Source organism: Centrocercus urophasianus, unplaced genomic scaffold (assembly GCF_019232065.1).
Source record: "Centrocercus urophasianus isolate 14NV4802_14NV808 unplaced genomic scaffold, USGS_Curo_1.0 seq_10, whole genome shotgun sequence".
NCBI classification, from domain to species: domain Eukaryota; kingdom Metazoa; phylum Chordata; class Aves; order Galliformes; family Phasianidae; genus Centrocercus; species Centrocercus urophasianus.
The window spans coordinates 82926374-82943154 of NW_024884142.1; the positions used below are offsets into that span (position 1 = coordinate 82926374).

Here is a 16781-nt window from a genome sequence, read left to right on the forward strand (position 1 = left end):
TTTAATGATTGTATGATTCTATAAATTTTCATCTGGACAGCTATTGGAATCCCCATTTTGCAGCTACTAAATCAGGTTCAGAATAAAATAGGAAAGTGTTTATTGGTACACTTTGGATGGAGGCACTGTAAAGAAAGATTTAATGAGTGTAACTTCAATAACATCCACTCCTGGCTGTATTTTTTCCACCACAGTGGTAGAGCACATCGGAGAAGGAAAGAGTAGGGGTATTATTACTCACCCTGTATTACAGAGTGTATGGGAACTGCTGAATCATGGCCTGAACCTCTGATTGACCACCTGAGGCAAGCAATGAGTCAGCCATGGGAGAACAGGTGAAGGCAATTCACCTGTGCTGCCGGAAGGGGTGGAGCCTGGCTTCACCTCTCCTAGACCCCATTTAAGTGCTGACTGCTACTGAGGAAGGATCTCTTTGTGGACATTGCTCTTTGTGGAGAATATTGTAAGCCTACAAAATTGGTAAGTATTTTCCTTTTATTATCTTCCTGTTGCAATACTCTTACTTAGCCTAACTTTCCTGGATATTTCTTAATTATAACATCAGTATATTCCTTGATTACACACAGATGAATCAATCAAAATAGAAAAGGGTAGAAGGAGGGACTCAACTTTTCTTATTAACCCTAACCAACCAGAGGAACCAATAGTCTTCAAAATTTTGGAGAATTCCTTTGTCTCATCCCAACTGGAAGTGCATTTATCCTTATGGAAATGCAGAAAAAAGCTCTGTACGGAGAAAGTGGCTATATCAGTACGATTAAGGAAATCCTCTTCCTCCAGATTGGTTCCTCCCCACAATGCTGTAAATTCAACAAACCACATTCAGTCTGAGAATGTAATAGCTATACATGCTTCTGGATCTCTTTCAGTTAGCAAATACAACAAAGATATTAAGCAACCAAGGCATGAGAGCTGCCGTTCCAAGAAATGCTCCAAAAATAAGTAGCAAAAAAAATGATAACTCAGAAGTCACTTGCTCTCCACAATTATCAGACTCCAACACCCCATCTGGAAAAATGCAGCAAGTTCTCAAATAAGTCTAAAAGACTTCAATTTATAAGAGTTATGAAAACAGCCAATTTCTGTAACTGTTTATTATAGTTCCATATATCTATATTTTATATATAATTATAATCCCATACATCTAGATGTGTAAACACAATAAAAAGCTACAAAAAATGTCAAAAAAATACTTCCAGAGAACCAGATGTTAGTTTCACCAAAGGGATACAGAATACATACATGTGGTTGATATATCCTGATTTTTTTCATTGGAAGGACTCATTTTTGCCAGTACTCATTAACTGTTTTTGAAAGATATGTTTTGCTTTCACACACACACACACACACACACACTCTAAGTAATTTTCACAGAATTGCAGAGGTTAAAAGGGACCTCAAGAGATCATCCTGTCATACACTGCAAATCCTACAGTTCTAGGGTTTTTCTGTGTGCTCTGAACTTCCAATGGAATATATTTACTAAGTGTATTTCTTTTTAATTAAATACCAAGTTAAAACTGTTTCCACACTAGAAACTGATAAAAAAGAAGTCAATTCCCCTGTAAGTGTCACAAGTATTGCCTTGCATTATCCTTCAGCATAAAAGCATTTTGCCAGGACTTGCTGCAATTAACACCTTTGCTGACCACAGAAATCAAAGCTGAAAAACTTTAAAAGTGCCTTTTCTTCTTTCTTAAGACTGATTATATGTAAAGCTTATTTAATGAAATGTTTCTACTATTTCCATCAGCCTTAATCCGGAGAGTAGAATAAGTGGGCCAGTCTTCTGTCAAGGTGCTGCTGTGTCGAGGCCAGTTATTTCTGCATTACTAATAACTGTTCTGCCTCCTTATTGCTACTTCAAAATCATATTTCTGCTGAACTTAAAGTAGGAATTTCTGAGTGTGGCAGCACAGGCAAATGCAACCACTCATCTGGAGAACCCTTTTCTTTCCTTTTCACCAGGGGCTCTCTGAAATCACTCTGCCATGATGCCCAACCATTTTCAGAACCAATATTGACCTTTCCTAGTCACAGGGTCCCTCTCCCAGCTGTGTAGCTCTATGGCATTTCTTTGACATCACAGGTCTGGAAGGCTGCAAGCACAACCCCATGTTTCTTGTGTTTGCACATATGTTGGTCTACCATACACACAGCAACAAGAAGAAGTATTTTTTTGGAGTAGAGGAATAAGCAGCTCTGGCTCACATAGGCACAGAATGTGAAATATGGTTTAATAAAGCTAACTAGATCTCAGCTTCATGCTATCTCTTTAAAGTCTCCCATAACTAAAATGCTATTTCATGCAGTAAATCCAAAAAGCAGACGTAACTGAGAAAAGTAGACTTAGAAGCCTCTTATCTGGTGAAAAATCTTGCATCATCCAGCAAGAGGCAAAGAGGCTGCTTCAAAAGAATAGCTGTTTTCAATCTCTTCTAACAAGACATGTAAAATTCACGTGCTCTGATGTGCTTCAAGAAGTCCAACTCTCACTGATAAATGCTCTCATACAGCAAAATACACAAGCAATCTATAGATCTACATATGCACATATAGAATAGACAGGATCTTAAACTCATAGTGGTGCCTGGTTCCATAACATATGCCCTTCTTATCAAATGTCATTTGTATTGCCGTGCCTGCATCTGTCTGCACAGATGTCATCCCATGTAAAGAAGCATATGGGCTTAAGCTGACATTGTTAGCAAACAGGAAGAGCTTTTGGCAAAAGAAACTGCACATAAAGTGTTCTCTCTTAACCTATCTTTGGTTGGCTCGTCTGCTCAGCTAAAACTGGTAGGTTACTTTCTGAAAGGGCATAGTGCCAACCTAACAGATGGGCAGAAGTAAAGTCATGCCAAAGAAACAGAATGTGCATCTAATTTGATAATTAGGGGCTGAATTTCCCCTTAGAAATATTGCAGTGGCAATGCACACTAAGTTTCCAAGCTTAAGGGCAAAAAGAATATGCTTCAGCCTATCCAGTTGCAGGTTAATTATGAATATGGAAGAAACAAACAAACAAAAAAAGCCATGGAGAAGGGAGGAGACCAACCAAAGACTCCTATCATTCAGGATTAGCGTTCTTCAAGGAGAGATGAAAGAGAAAAAGGGGATGAAAGTAGCAGTAAGATTAAGCCTTTATCCTGAAATAGCTCTCCACAAGGGACACCTGCAAATCTTGGCCAAAACAGTTCTGTGGCCTCACTGAAAATAATTTATGCTGAACAGAGATAAAAGTAAGGAATTGATGGCTACTTTACAAAGCATTAAACACAGCTTTCCTGTCCACAAGGAACAGCCAAGCTGATAGCTAGTAAAAGGCAAAGGACAAAGTGTTTATGGCTCTGTGGAAATCCTATATAATAATGTATAGGAGCGCTTGAAACTGCTGAAAATTATCTTGGTTTTGATATACAGTGATACATACCAGTGGCTGCTAAAAGAAAACATGAACAGCAAAGGAGAGAAAGCAGAGGACCCAACTGAAAATCTACTCTTAACACTTCACAAGTATTCATGCAATAATGCAGTAGTCCCACAAATACTCTAAAAGATCTGTTAAAGCAGGCTCTTCTCGTGAACTGTTTTTTTCAAGTGTCTTCCCCTTTACCTGCCTTCTTAAAGTCACTTTCTTCAACAGACGAATGCCAAGAGCCATGCAAGCCACAGTTTGGGGAAAAAAATATTGCTCTAATTCATTCTCCTCTTCCCACTCCTAAAGTGACTCTTTACAGATTTACAGCTTCTAAAACAAGAGTATTAAGAGTAATAACAACAACAGCATCAGTTAAGTGGGATTTGCAGACCAAATATACACACACACACACACACACACACACACACACACACATTTGCTGACCAAATATTTATTGGGATAAATAAGAATTTTAATCCTGCCTTTTTATCACATAGAGCTGCATTGAAGTATTCCAAGAAGTGTTCGCTTACTCTCTCATGTTTCCTACTTTGGGAAGCTGAACCTCAGAGAGGCATTTATACCACTGCCAGAATGGAAATTAGCTCTCCAGCTCTGATTCACATCTTTACTGCGGAGCAGAAGACTTAGCCACAGATCTAAAATAATATGAAAGGGATAGCTGTTAAGTGTCTCAAATTGCATGCTCTGCTTTACAGACCTCCATTGAGACATCTTCCTCTGAAGAAATTTGTCAATTAAAATCCCTTTGTTCAGCTGTCAAACTCTGGTGAGTTACTTCCTGGGTATAGCATGAGACTTAATTGAGCTTTTGTTTAATTACGATCAAGACAATGATGCTCAAATGAAGAACATAACATAAGCAACTGAGTGAAAGCAATCAATTAGGATGACCCTCAAACTGGGCGTTTAAGGGAGAAAAACAGGCCAGTCAAATTGGCCATAGGCTAAAATGCGAAATATAAACCTGTTACTTCCTAAAATAACACATGGCTCTAAAAATTAAATGACATTAAGTGCAAAAGAGATAAACACTGTGAAATAAGATGAAGATTTTATACCTCAGTGCAGCTGCCATAGCTTTGGAAAATGTAGAATTAAGTCAGTGGATTAACATGAGTGCTTGTGACAAAATGGTAAAGTAAAAAATAAAATACAAAAAAAAAAAAAGCTCCACAAATCTAAAGATTTGATCCTGAAAACTCCCAAATTCAGGACTAAAAGAACACAAGGGGTGCTAATTCAATATCTATGACAATAACACAAGAACACAAAGAAACATCAATTGGCAGGGCAGCAGCTGCGTTTGCCAAACCAAACAAGTTTAATCAGAGGGGTAAAACCTAAAAACCAAGTTTAAAGACCTCCATATTCAAGCATTAGTTCAATCTTTACATACGCTAAGAGTTTCAAACTCACTGACATTATAGGCAAGCACACACCTCGATAGAAATGGCATTTTACATATACAGAGGCTCATTAGAAATCAAGATCACTTAATCTCCAAAGTTTTCTGAAAAAGAAGAAAAAGTATTCTACTCCATTGCTGTGGAAATTCAGCACAGCTTTTTGCTTTGAAGTCTCCTATCTAGATTTATTTTTTACTTACTTTGAAAAGTACATGTCTATGCCTGAAATCCAGCACATGTCCCAGACCTGTGCCTTACAAATGGTAAGAGAATATGTTAGCATGCATATATTCCAAGATTCAGAAATTCTCAGCCAGCCTCATACTTTTTTTTTTCCCATCACCTGCAGAGAGATACTAAAAAATGTAATTATATAATAAATAAATTCTCACCTTTGAAAATCAGGTCTTCTCCTTTCTCAGTAGCCAACAAAAATCTTCTATTCATTTTAATAAGAAAAGCCAGAAAGGCTCCACCAAACGCGACACCGTGCATCTCATATACTTTTTCAGCCAAAGTTGATGGCTGAAGAGTTATTAATCAGACAAAAGCATTTCCCCCATGAAACATCGAGAAAAGTAGCATCATGGTTGGTTAGAGCAAGTAAACACCAGTATTCACACAATTTCTGTAGTCCAACCTGAGCTATCACCCAGGTGAGTTTACCTTTCTTCCTGATAAACAGACACATAACAAACCAAAAGCAACCAAAACAACCCACACCATGATGCCACACATTGAGGACCAGCTCTCCTTTGGTCTCTAGAAACTGAAATCACCAATCTGACACAGTATGCTGCTCTTACAGAACAGACACCACACTGAAAACATTATCTGAAAGCAGAGGTTCACATCCATGAATAAGAAGATATACAGCTAAGCAGTCTGCTTAGCTTGTACAAATTATCCAAGTGTATCAGCTCCCATCAGAAGTTATACTATTTTTCTTTGCCTGCATGTTATTACAATAGCATATGCCATTAAATTAAATAAAATCTGAGAAAGTATCAGCTAGAAAGATATTTTAGACAAAGTAAAGAGGAAGAAAAAAAGAATCACCACAAAAGGATATGAAAAAATAGAAAAGTAAAGCCTTTATTACAGAAATGATACTAGTACATTCTGAAAGAGATTGTAAAATTAATGGAAAAAACCCAGTGAGACAGGAAGCTTAAACACAGCTAATCTAATGATGCCTTTCATAACACAGGAAACAAGCACACTACCAAAGAGATGACAAAACCAGAGATTATTTGAGGCGTTTACTTATTCCCAGACCTAGCTAAAAAGTATGTTAAAGGGACTCCAGCTAAGCACATCAACCTTACTACTACAGCTTTTTATTGTAGAAGTCGGAGTGATTCATTTTGAAAGCCATGATCCTGTATGCTTAATGCAACAGCACATCACATCACAAGCATCAAGAGTTACTGTCCCTTTCACGTGTTCACATTGGAAACACTATTTCCTCTTACTCAAATTTCTGCTCACATGAATGCTGCAGTTTGGTCTGCAGAGCTGCAGGATGCAGCCAGAGGCTTTGGGATGGAATGTTTGCCAGTTGGCCTTCCATACCTCCAGCATGAGGTACCAAATAGATTGACTAGTCGTGAAACACTGAGTTGTAATTCTCCTTCTCCCAGAACATGATGTAAAGATGAGATCTGTCTACAGTGCCAACATCTCCATATACAACTGCAATGCTAAACCCTTCATACATCAGCATTGGTCTGGATTACACTGGCTTCTCTTTCACAAGACTCTGAGCCCCTTTTATCTAATTATGTCTCTCCACAGCTATCTCCAGATCTGAATTTAAACTAACCAAGCCTCAGTAACTATGCCTTATGGCCTTCCTCACAAGAGGAAAAAACACTGGTGAGTTATCACCATGATCTTGAGAGGACAAGGAGAGAACAGCACTCAGTGCTACCAGACACAGCAGTCGGGCATCCTTTCTGTTTCTCATTTCCTTTGACCTTACAGTTAGTCCTTGTGAAGTTCCCACAGTTGGCAAGGTAATGCATCCATGTTTAAATACACTTAGCACAAAATGTACGCATGAGCTCGATGATGCCTTCTGTGCACGCTGCCACCGGCTTCTCAGAGCTACTTCTTCAGCCAAGAAGAGAAGGAAGCACACAAATCACTGAACACATGACATGAAAAGTTTCACACATACTCTGAAAAGATATACACAAATACTGCAAATAAATTTAACATTTTTGAGCCTCCTATAAGCGACCATTTCATGGACATATCTTGAACACCTGAGAGAGAGAAGCTGCAGAGAAGGAACAGAGTTTACGTTCGAGTCAAGGCATCACTTTTCCAAAGTCAAATGCAACAACAGGCATGGTGATAGCAGCACACAATGCAATCACACGTAACAAGAAGTAAGACAGCCTTTTTTCTTCAGTTGACAGAAACTACAGTTTCTAAGTCAGTGTTACACATTTTCCTGTATTTCTCTATATGACTATGAGAGTAAGAGATCTATTGTTTAAAAACAAAACAAAAGATTCCAGTTCTCCCAAAGCTCTCTTCTTAACAGGCAGAATACTCAACACCTGACATCAACACAGTTATACAAAATAGATTCCTCACTGTTTGTTGCTTTGCACATCCCTCAGGTTGCACGGAGGCTTGGCACTAGCACTATCCTATTATTATACAGGTCAAATTCTTTCAGGTTTGAGTTGTGCACATGCAGATAGCTATGCATGCCAGAGAAATAACTTCCTAAGACACCAATGGAGGAATCTCTACACGCAAGTCATCACACAAATGGCCCCTATGTGTGCTGGTTCTCCACAAGATGGACTTGGCAACTTTTTTCAGATCTGCTTTCCAATACACAACAGATGAAATCATAAGACAGGTGTGAATATAGCCTGCACATCACACCACAACACAGTTCTAGCTGGGGCAGGAATGTCAGTGTGCAGGTAGATATATGGTCTGTCAAATGCTTCAGTATAAAGGAAATGAAGTGCATACCAAAGTACTGGTACAGAAGTACAAGGTATTGCAAAGCAGATCATTTTCATTGATTGTGGAAAATCCCAAAAGATTGTATTGCTGCCACTATTTACTTAAAAGATCTCTGGACTGTTTTTACAGTGCTATCTTATGAGATTCTCTGCTAAATAATGTGTATTAAGCACATAAGCAAAAAGAAAAGAAAAAAAAAAAGTCCAGTAACCCAACTCATCTTCACCCTTTCAGCTGCATAAAGAGCCAATAATTAGTGGAACCAATATCAAATGTTTTTTATTTCAAATATGTGAATGTACACATATATTTAGAATACATACACACGTATTTTAAATTTCAAATCACTATGGAGAAAGGGACCTAACTGATCACAAAGTCAGAGCCTTGTCCAGTTTCCTGACAGATGCTTAAACCCTTCACTGAATGCTCTAGAGGACTGGCTATTTATTTTAACTTGGTCCCCACAGCAATGCTATGATTCTTGAGAAACTGGTACAGTAAATCATAGAGCTCATTAACAGAAGGTTTTTTTCCTGGTAAGCAGTTTGGATTCTGTCTTAATCTCAAATAATCTTCATATTTTCAAAGGGTCTCTTCAACACTGACATTTTAAACATCATTTCATTTTCATTTCCATTTTTTAGACTTCTTTTAAAGGTACTTAACAAAACTAACACCTCTTGCATTCTCGAACCACGCGCTCAAGCTGTGGTGGGCTCTGTCTTCAAGACAGCTATTTACAATGTCATTTTTCCATTCCAAGAAAATATCTGAATAAATGAGGATTTCCTTCATTGCTATATCCTCTATCACTGTGTTTGATATACAACATGGAGGGACGAAGAAGTGTATGTATACATATATAGTGTATATAAGATGTATACATCCCATCCCTGGAGTCATTCAAGGCCAGCCTGCCATAGGGCCTTGGGTAACCTGGTCTAGCAGGAGGTGCTCCTGCCCATGTCAGGGGATTGGAACCACCTGGACTTTAAGGTTCCTTCCAATCCAAACCGTTCTGTGATTCTATGAACAAAAGTATGAGAACAGAGTAATCAAAATTAAGATGTATTTAACAGTAGACATTGCTTTTTGAAGTCAGCTTTATTAGCATGGAAGTTACTGTATTAAGTGAGCTCTGGCAAGCTTGCCGCCTTGCTCTCATGAATATCTCAACATATTACTCTGGAGGGGGTGAAAAACAAAGTGCAAAATTTCACAGCAGCATGCAGTGTGTTAGCAGTACTTGTCAGGTACACTAAACATACACTGCTAACATGAAAGCTAAGCTCCGTGTTAACAAACTTGTATTGGAACACAAGCTGAATATACAGAACTAGGAAAGAAACCTTATATAATATCAACAGAGGTTAACAATGCTGACTAATGTAGCAAAACGCCTAATTGTCTGGAAAGGGGTGGCTGCACGTTGCAGATGTTTTGACAGATTAATTAGCACATGGATGATGATCTTCATGTCTAAATCAGGTTATAGGAAAGCTGTAAGAATATATTAATATATCTGGGAAAAAAAAACACTTGTGCATCATAAGGAATATCTGAGCCATCATCAGGCAAGGCTTAATGTTTTCTGAAATCACATCCTACTCAGATCAATCCTTTGTGAAGGATTGAAGTGAAGAGATGCACATGGAAGTGTATTACAAAAGCAAAGAGATGTTCTGTGAGTAACAGTTTTAGACTGCTACAACAGCAACAAAGACCAAGAAGTAAGACCAAGTAGAGAGAGACTCTCTCTCCAGGCTATGACATTCTCCTTCAAGGTGCCTCCAGCGAAATACTCATCACTTCACAAGGTCAGACCCTGAGGTAGGATCAGTAATTCCCTTTTGAAAAGAACAATCTCTTAATTATCTAGCTTTAAGTTTGCAAGAAATGCGTATTCCTAAATCTGCATATTTAAATGCACAGGTTTATGAAAATTTACCAATTAAATGCAGAAATTAAAAACATGTCTACATGAGCTATTTTACTCAGAAGCAGAACCTTGTGCCCTACTTTCCATTCTGAGCTCTGAAGCTCTGCTAATACTTCTGTCTATCAGCAAAACATCGCATTCGCCTTCCTCTTAAGTTAGCAGCCAGCGTCTTTCCCAGTAAGTTAATGAAAAAATTTTTGAAAGCAGACTGAATCTTCACAAAAGAATGAAAATAGAAACTCATCCTAACTAGTAGCTTCAATTCCCTTAAAGTGTGCCAGACAGGAAAGGTGAAAATAAATATAAAACAGTTCTGATCATTTCAAATGCCTCCTTTCCAGGACTTCTGAAATAAACCCCCATCACCTCCAAAGCTCACAAAAGTTCTTCCTGTGGCAGTTCTGCTCATACTGAGCACTCAGAAATCTCTTAAGAGAGGTGAGGGATTGTCTCAGAAATTTGTATTTTCTGTATTTGGGGTAGGAGTTTAAAGGTCTGTTCCCACTGAAGGCATCAGAAAACAAACAAACTTGATTTCAACACATGATAAATTAGGCCACTGGATATTTAACTTTTCCTTCTTCTCTCCCTCTATCTTGGAGAACAGGCCCAAAGTTCTGTGTAGAAACTCCTTTACACAATGTCTCACCTTTAAAGGACCTGAGATAAGCAAAGCCTATCACACACACAGGAACTGCAGGGCTTCTACTAACAGTAGGATAGTTTTGGTTTGGAAGAATAAATGAAAGTGCTGAGGGAAGGGGTCTCTACGAAAACATCATGTAGTGGTAGCTGTCAAACATGGGATCTGGCCCCTATGAGCTGAATCTCTGATTGGCAAAGCCCTCTGATTTTGCCCAGGCTTGTCCAAAAGCCCAGCTTAATTATCATCATCAATAAAAAGCTAAAGGCATTTTATCTACAAGGTAGTGAATGCCTCCTCTCAAAGGAGGGAGTTCTATGATAAGAGCTAATCTAAAAAACCCAAGGAATGCAAACTATTTTCTCAGTTGTAAAAACATGAAAGAATTGCACAAACACAAGTTAAAGCAACTGCTGGTAACCTCACGCTTCTCCTACACATCCAGCTAAGCCAAGGCGAGTGCTCTGACTCAAGGAAGTCCCAAAGAAAGGCATCACTTTGATGTACGTGCATGAAAACATAGACATTTCCATTCACTTCATTTTCTAAGCTCAGAAAAGCAGTGCAATGCCGTCTTCAAAGAAGCTTTGGCCCTTTCAGTGGGGAAGTCAGAAAATCAATTTGTAATAAATAAACTTTCTGTGAAGCCTGAGCATATAAAAAACCACAATATTTCAATTCCACCTGCATTAAATAGAACCACTGCAGTGGGTTACAGGAACTGTTACAGTCGGTCCGATCACCAGCCGCTGCCCTGCTTCTAACAGCAGCTTACCCTACATCCCCTCAAGAAAACATAACAAGCATCACAGTAGACACTTGTAGCATGATCTGTTATAAGGGAAATTCCTTAATACCTGTCAGATTGTGCTTGATTTATGGCCTAGAGCACCGTGGTTAGCATCCCTTCAGCTGACAGCTGGAACCATTCCTTTTATCCCCATAAGCAGGTCACTTTCCTTTGTCATCCTACCAGGCTGCTGGTTTGTATGATTTCCTTTGACAGCAAGTATTACCATTATTTGCTTTAAAAAATAAATTAAAAAAATAGTGATTTAGCAGCATTATATATGTTGCCTTGCAAACTACTCCCTACATCTAGACAGCATACTAAACCAAAGGGTACTTAGCACTTACTAATAGACAATCATTATTTTGGACATGTATTATCCTACCTTCTCTTATTGATCCCTTCAAAATGAAACTACGCTAACATTTTCAGTTCAACTTCGTATGAGCATTTTCCAATCTCTCTTCTTTGATAGGGGATCACAAATTTAGTATTCCAGGCGGATTTGAGCATGTTTAATAATCTCCTCTGTGTTACTGCAACAGCATTTCACAACACTGTTTTCTTCTCCCTGATGCTAAGCATTAAGAAGGTGCACAGGTGCACAAATGAAATACTGCTGAAGTCCTCTTACCTTAATACACCTTAATACAGTTAGTTTACAATCCAGTAACATGAACGAGTAACGTGATTATTCCCTCCAACATGCATATTCTTGAATTTATCAACATCATCTGCTATGCTTCCCTTTTACCCAGCTTTCTTGGATTCCCTTTACAATTTCTCAGTCTTCTTCAACCTTGTCTAATCCAAATACTTTTGCATCATTAGCAAGTTTTGGCACAGCATCATTCACCCAGTTTATTAGATCACCAACATACACATTCACCACCCCCTGTTGTTTCTACATCACCTGGTAATTTAAGGTTTACAGACCAAAAAAAAGTTAAAAAAAAAAAAAAAGTTCTTAGTCATAAATGGCATCATTTCAGCAAGGTACTGATGAAATAAACAGGAAAGGAGCAGTCTTTGAGAACTAGGAAGCGAGGTTGCACTTTCCAAAAGCCTGGCACTGAACAAAGGTCAGTCTCTAAACTTTTGATTAGCAACACCCCATGCTACAAAACATGACAGTGGGCTGTAGGACAGCATTCTCCCGAGGATATCACCCATTCAACATTTCTCACACCTGATTCCCTCAAAAAAAATCTTCTGTTTAGAAATTCTTCTTAGCACTAGTTAAATTTATGCTTCATCAGTGATAAATTTGTAGTCACGACTTTTGAAAAAGTTGTTCATCTGTAGTTGATTATAATACATATGACTGCTAACTAACAACAATGATAGTAGAAAATACATTTTTAAAACAAGTATGCACATTCCTTTTCTGTACACACTTTGCGCCGCATCAGTCTTGAGCCCGTAATTCCAGGTGACACTTTCAATATTGACAGATCTGACCTTGGGAAATACTTTGAAGAGCAATCTTGAAGCCTTTTTTTTAAACTCTTCCTTCGTATCTAAAGCCAAAATACCAATCAGTATTGCTCAGGAGGTAAGCCACTGCATCTGCATAGTGGCAGCACCTTCAGTTTGAGCACCATCTCCACCAGCTCCCTAAGATGAGGCCAAATTTCATTATAGTATACACTGACAATTGAAGAAATTAAAATATTTCTACTCCTTTGATTCTTATCATAAAACCACCCTTGAATTCATAGTTTGCTTAAAAAATGTTCCACTGTCAACAAACAAAATAACAGCAGATTTAGTGAAAATCATTCTCATTGATTGAAAAGGAAAGTAACTTAGCCACAATAATGTGGCACAATAAAAAAACTAAAAGGCATCATATTAACCCATCAGAATCAGACTATTTCATGAAAGAGATGAAGACCAATCAGGAAAACTCCCATAACCTTACTAAAACCTAATGCCAACCTTCTGACACTTTAATACACAACTTAAATCTTTCACACTCCAGAGTCCTCCTCAAACCCCTCATGCTGGCCAAGGCAAAGGGGACAGGGGTAGAGTGATGTGGGACAGCTCCTGCCTTAAGGCCTGTTCCTATATCTGTAGGCAACCTTATAAGCTCAGAGTATGCTGGAAAACAGCAGGCTGTGCAGCAGCCCTGTGTGGAATCTGGGCATCTGCAGCATGGGTGGACAAATGATGCTTGCTCTGGGCACACATAGAAGCACAGACATAGGCAGCCAAAAGCACCCCATGAGTTTTGAGGGCTCCATTAGGCAGAGAAGGACAAACACACCATGATGGAACAGAGCTTGTCCAGACAAAGTTTCAGAGCACCTCAAGCATGGATTCCTCACACGAGGAGCAATAACTGCAGTGCCACCACATGAAACCAAGATCTCCTCTTCTGGAGCTCCAGAAGGAATTAGGCCAAGGTGTGTTGTACTTGCGGTGGATCTGGACATCAAAGAGACTTTTTGGCATGAAAATTAAGCCTTTATCAAAATCTTATAATTGAACTGAACACACAGGCACAAATATATTGTGTACTAAATATTATAGCCTAATTCTTGCATACATTTGTAACTATTAATAATAAAGAAATTCCACAGTTTCCAAAGCAGTATTCATGAATATGAATTTAAGCATGTGGGTGAGTCCCTGAAGGACTAAACCTGTGACCGACTGAGAACTTGCTACAATCTGCTCACCAACAGCAGTTACATCAGAAACACAGAATCAAACAGCCTTACTGAGTACGAGGAGAAACAAGTGAAGAATAACCCCTTTCGCTATAGTGGCATCAAACAGACTTAGAACAAAGAAACAGCATAGTTACCAGAAGTATGTAAGCAAATATTTTTTCAAAAATGTCAAATACTTTCTTCAAGATTGGAGGAGCCACTGGCAGCCAAAGCAATCTGCTAAGTGCATGTGAGCAGATCCACTTGACAGGAAGCCAATCCACTGTTACACTGTAATAAGTAACTGATGCTCTGGACAAGGATGGCCAGGAGAGCAGTCAAGGCAATCAACACGAATTGCTAATTAACTCTGCTCCAAAACTATTTCTTTTGCTATCACCGAAATGGTTATCAGACCCGCTTAAAACCATTCACTAATGTAGACAGAGCAGCTTACAGAGTGGCCCTGCGGTCCCAGCCTGCACCATGACACCCTCAGGCCAAACAGCCATGCCCTCAAGCCCAGCGCACACAGGTGCCACAGAGGAACAGATGGCCACAGGCCTGGGAAGCACCTTCCTGCTGATGGGGCCAAGCAGGCAGCACTCTCAATGTTCCTACTGCCATCCATTGCATACACACAAGTGCCCTCTGCCTGCGAGCAGCTCTGGCACAGCCTCCCACAAAAAGTTCAGAGAAGTGCTGTCAGGAACAGAGCAGGGCCTACAGCTTATTTGCATTGCTCTGATACCAACATGCAGAATGTTACACCATATAAAGAGCGCTGCTTGCCGGTGACTGACCTTCCAGAGGGTGCAAGCTGTGTGATCCCTGCGGACTGAACTTCACAGCCTGACAAGTGGTCCCCAAAGTGCCTTCCCCGCGATGGAGAAGCTGCAGGTGGCACTCAGGGGTAGGGGGAGCCATCTGCCATTTCACTGTCAGATTTCCCCAGCTCCGAGGAACTTCAGCATGTAACAGTGTTTCTGGAATAGCCGGAGCCAGCAGTAGTTAAGAGCTCGAAGGAAAAGAAAGCAGCAGCTTCTCGCAGAACTATTTCTTTCAGCCATGGTTTCAGGCAGCCAGCCAGAAATCCCAGAAAACTTTCTGGGAAGCGGCGCGTTGGCGCGTTGAATCAGAGCCTCTACCGACCTCTGTTTGCTTCCACCTCGGTAAAGTTACAAACAGCCGAGGAGATGCTCACGATAGAACCGTGTGGTAACGTGATGCAAATCGCAGATAAAGCCCCGTCGATAGGAAGACGCCAGCACAGGGTCCGTCCACACGCCACTCGTACATTATGTAAGCCCGTCCCAAACACGCGAGCCCGGAACCCTCCCGTGCACCGCCGCTGTGTCACTGCCCCCCGCCCGGGCACACCGCGGTGCAGCAGCAACAAAGGCGAAGGTACCGGGGCGGGGAGAGGCGCGGGCACGGCGACAGACCCCGGCGATCTGTGAGCACCCACCAGCGCCGCGCATCCCGCATAACGTACCCCGCGGCCGGCCGGGCTGTCCGAGCCGGCTCATGGCAGCTGGCCGACCGGCGCTCCCGGCCCGAGCTGAGCTATTTTAGTCGGTTACGAACTGCGACGAGCTGCAAGAGCAGCGCGCGGCGAGCGACGAACCCCGCGGAAGCGCCGCCCGCAGCACGGAGCGGAACGCGCTCCCGGGACGGCTCGGAAGGCGGCGGGACCCAAGCGCGGCGGGACTCGGCGGCGGCTCCTTACCTGCTGGGCGGCGGCTCCGGCTTCGTGCGCTCCCGCGGGAGGCGGCTCTCCCGGCCCGGAAGGCGGCCGCCTTCCTCCCTGCGGGGAGACCCGCTCCCGCCGCCCCGGCCCGGCCACGGCGAGGAACTTCGGCGGGGCGGGCGCAGCTGGGGCCGCCGGCGGCAGCGCGGGGAGCCGGGACGCCCGGAGCTGCTGCCGTCGCCTGCGGGCTGCGGGCAGGAGGAGGCCGGGCGGGAGGGAGGGGACTGCCGTCCCGCGGGGGCGAGCGAGCGAGCGAGCCGGAGGCGGCGGGGCCGGGGCCGGGCTGGGGCGGCGCGGGGAGTCACGGCCCAGGAATGCCAGGAATGTGGGGCGGCCGCTGCGGCCGCGGGGCCCGGAGACGTCGGGACGCGACTTGGGATTTCTTTTTTTTTTCTTTTTTTTTCTTTTAAATCTTTAAAAAAATAAAAATTTCCCCCGCCCTAACGAAAGAGGAGGGCTGAAACCCACCCAGAGGAGGAGAAGGGAAGAGGAGGGAGGAAGAGGAGGGCGCAGGCCGCTGCCAATGGGGGCGGCCGGCCGCAACAGCCCTCGCAAGGAGGGCAGCTCTGCCAAGTTTGGGGCAGAGCCGCCGCGCCTTCCCGCCCCTTTCCCGCCTCCCGCCGCGCGTGGCGGAGAGGGGACGGCCCGGCCGCGGCCTCCGCGCACGTGTCTCGGCCCGCGGCAGCGGCGGGGCCCCAGCGGGGCGAGGCTGAGGCCGAGGAAGGGATGGGGGCGCGGCGAGGAACGAGGCGAGCACCTTCGGAGGAACGAGGGACCGAAGGAGGCCGGGCGGGAGTGGACGAGGGAGCTCCTGCGCTCCCCTCTGCCTTCTTATAACTCCCTATTAATACCTCATGGTCTGGCTTTAATAGCATCACCTCTTGCCACCCCCCACTTCCCACACACACAAATTCAGTCACAGCATTTTTTTAAAATTTTTTTTTTCCACAGAATGGCCAGGGTTGGAAGGGACCTCAAGGATCGTGAATCTCCAGCCCCCTTGCCACATGCAGAGCCACCAACCTCCACATTCAATACTAGATCAGGCTGCCCAGGGCCCCATCCAATCTGGCCTTGAACACCTCCAGGGACAGGGCATCCACAACCTCTCTGGGCGGCCTGTTCCAGCA

At 42.3% G+C, this 16781-nt stretch overlaps 1 protein-coding gene across 1 annotated transcript in view; it reads right to left on the bottom strand.

Moving 5' to 3' along the window:
• PTPN14 (protein tyrosine phosphatase non-receptor type 14) overlaps nt 1–15692 on the bottom strand; it is a 107203-nt gene extending 91511 nt beyond the window's left edge. The window contains exon 1 of the mRNA XM_042809174.1: nt 15631–15692. The gene's annotated coding sequence lies outside the window, so the exon portion shown is untranslated. The remainder of the gene's footprint in view (nt 1–15630) is intronic.
• Between the last annotated feature and the right edge of the window lie 1089 nt (nt 15693–16781).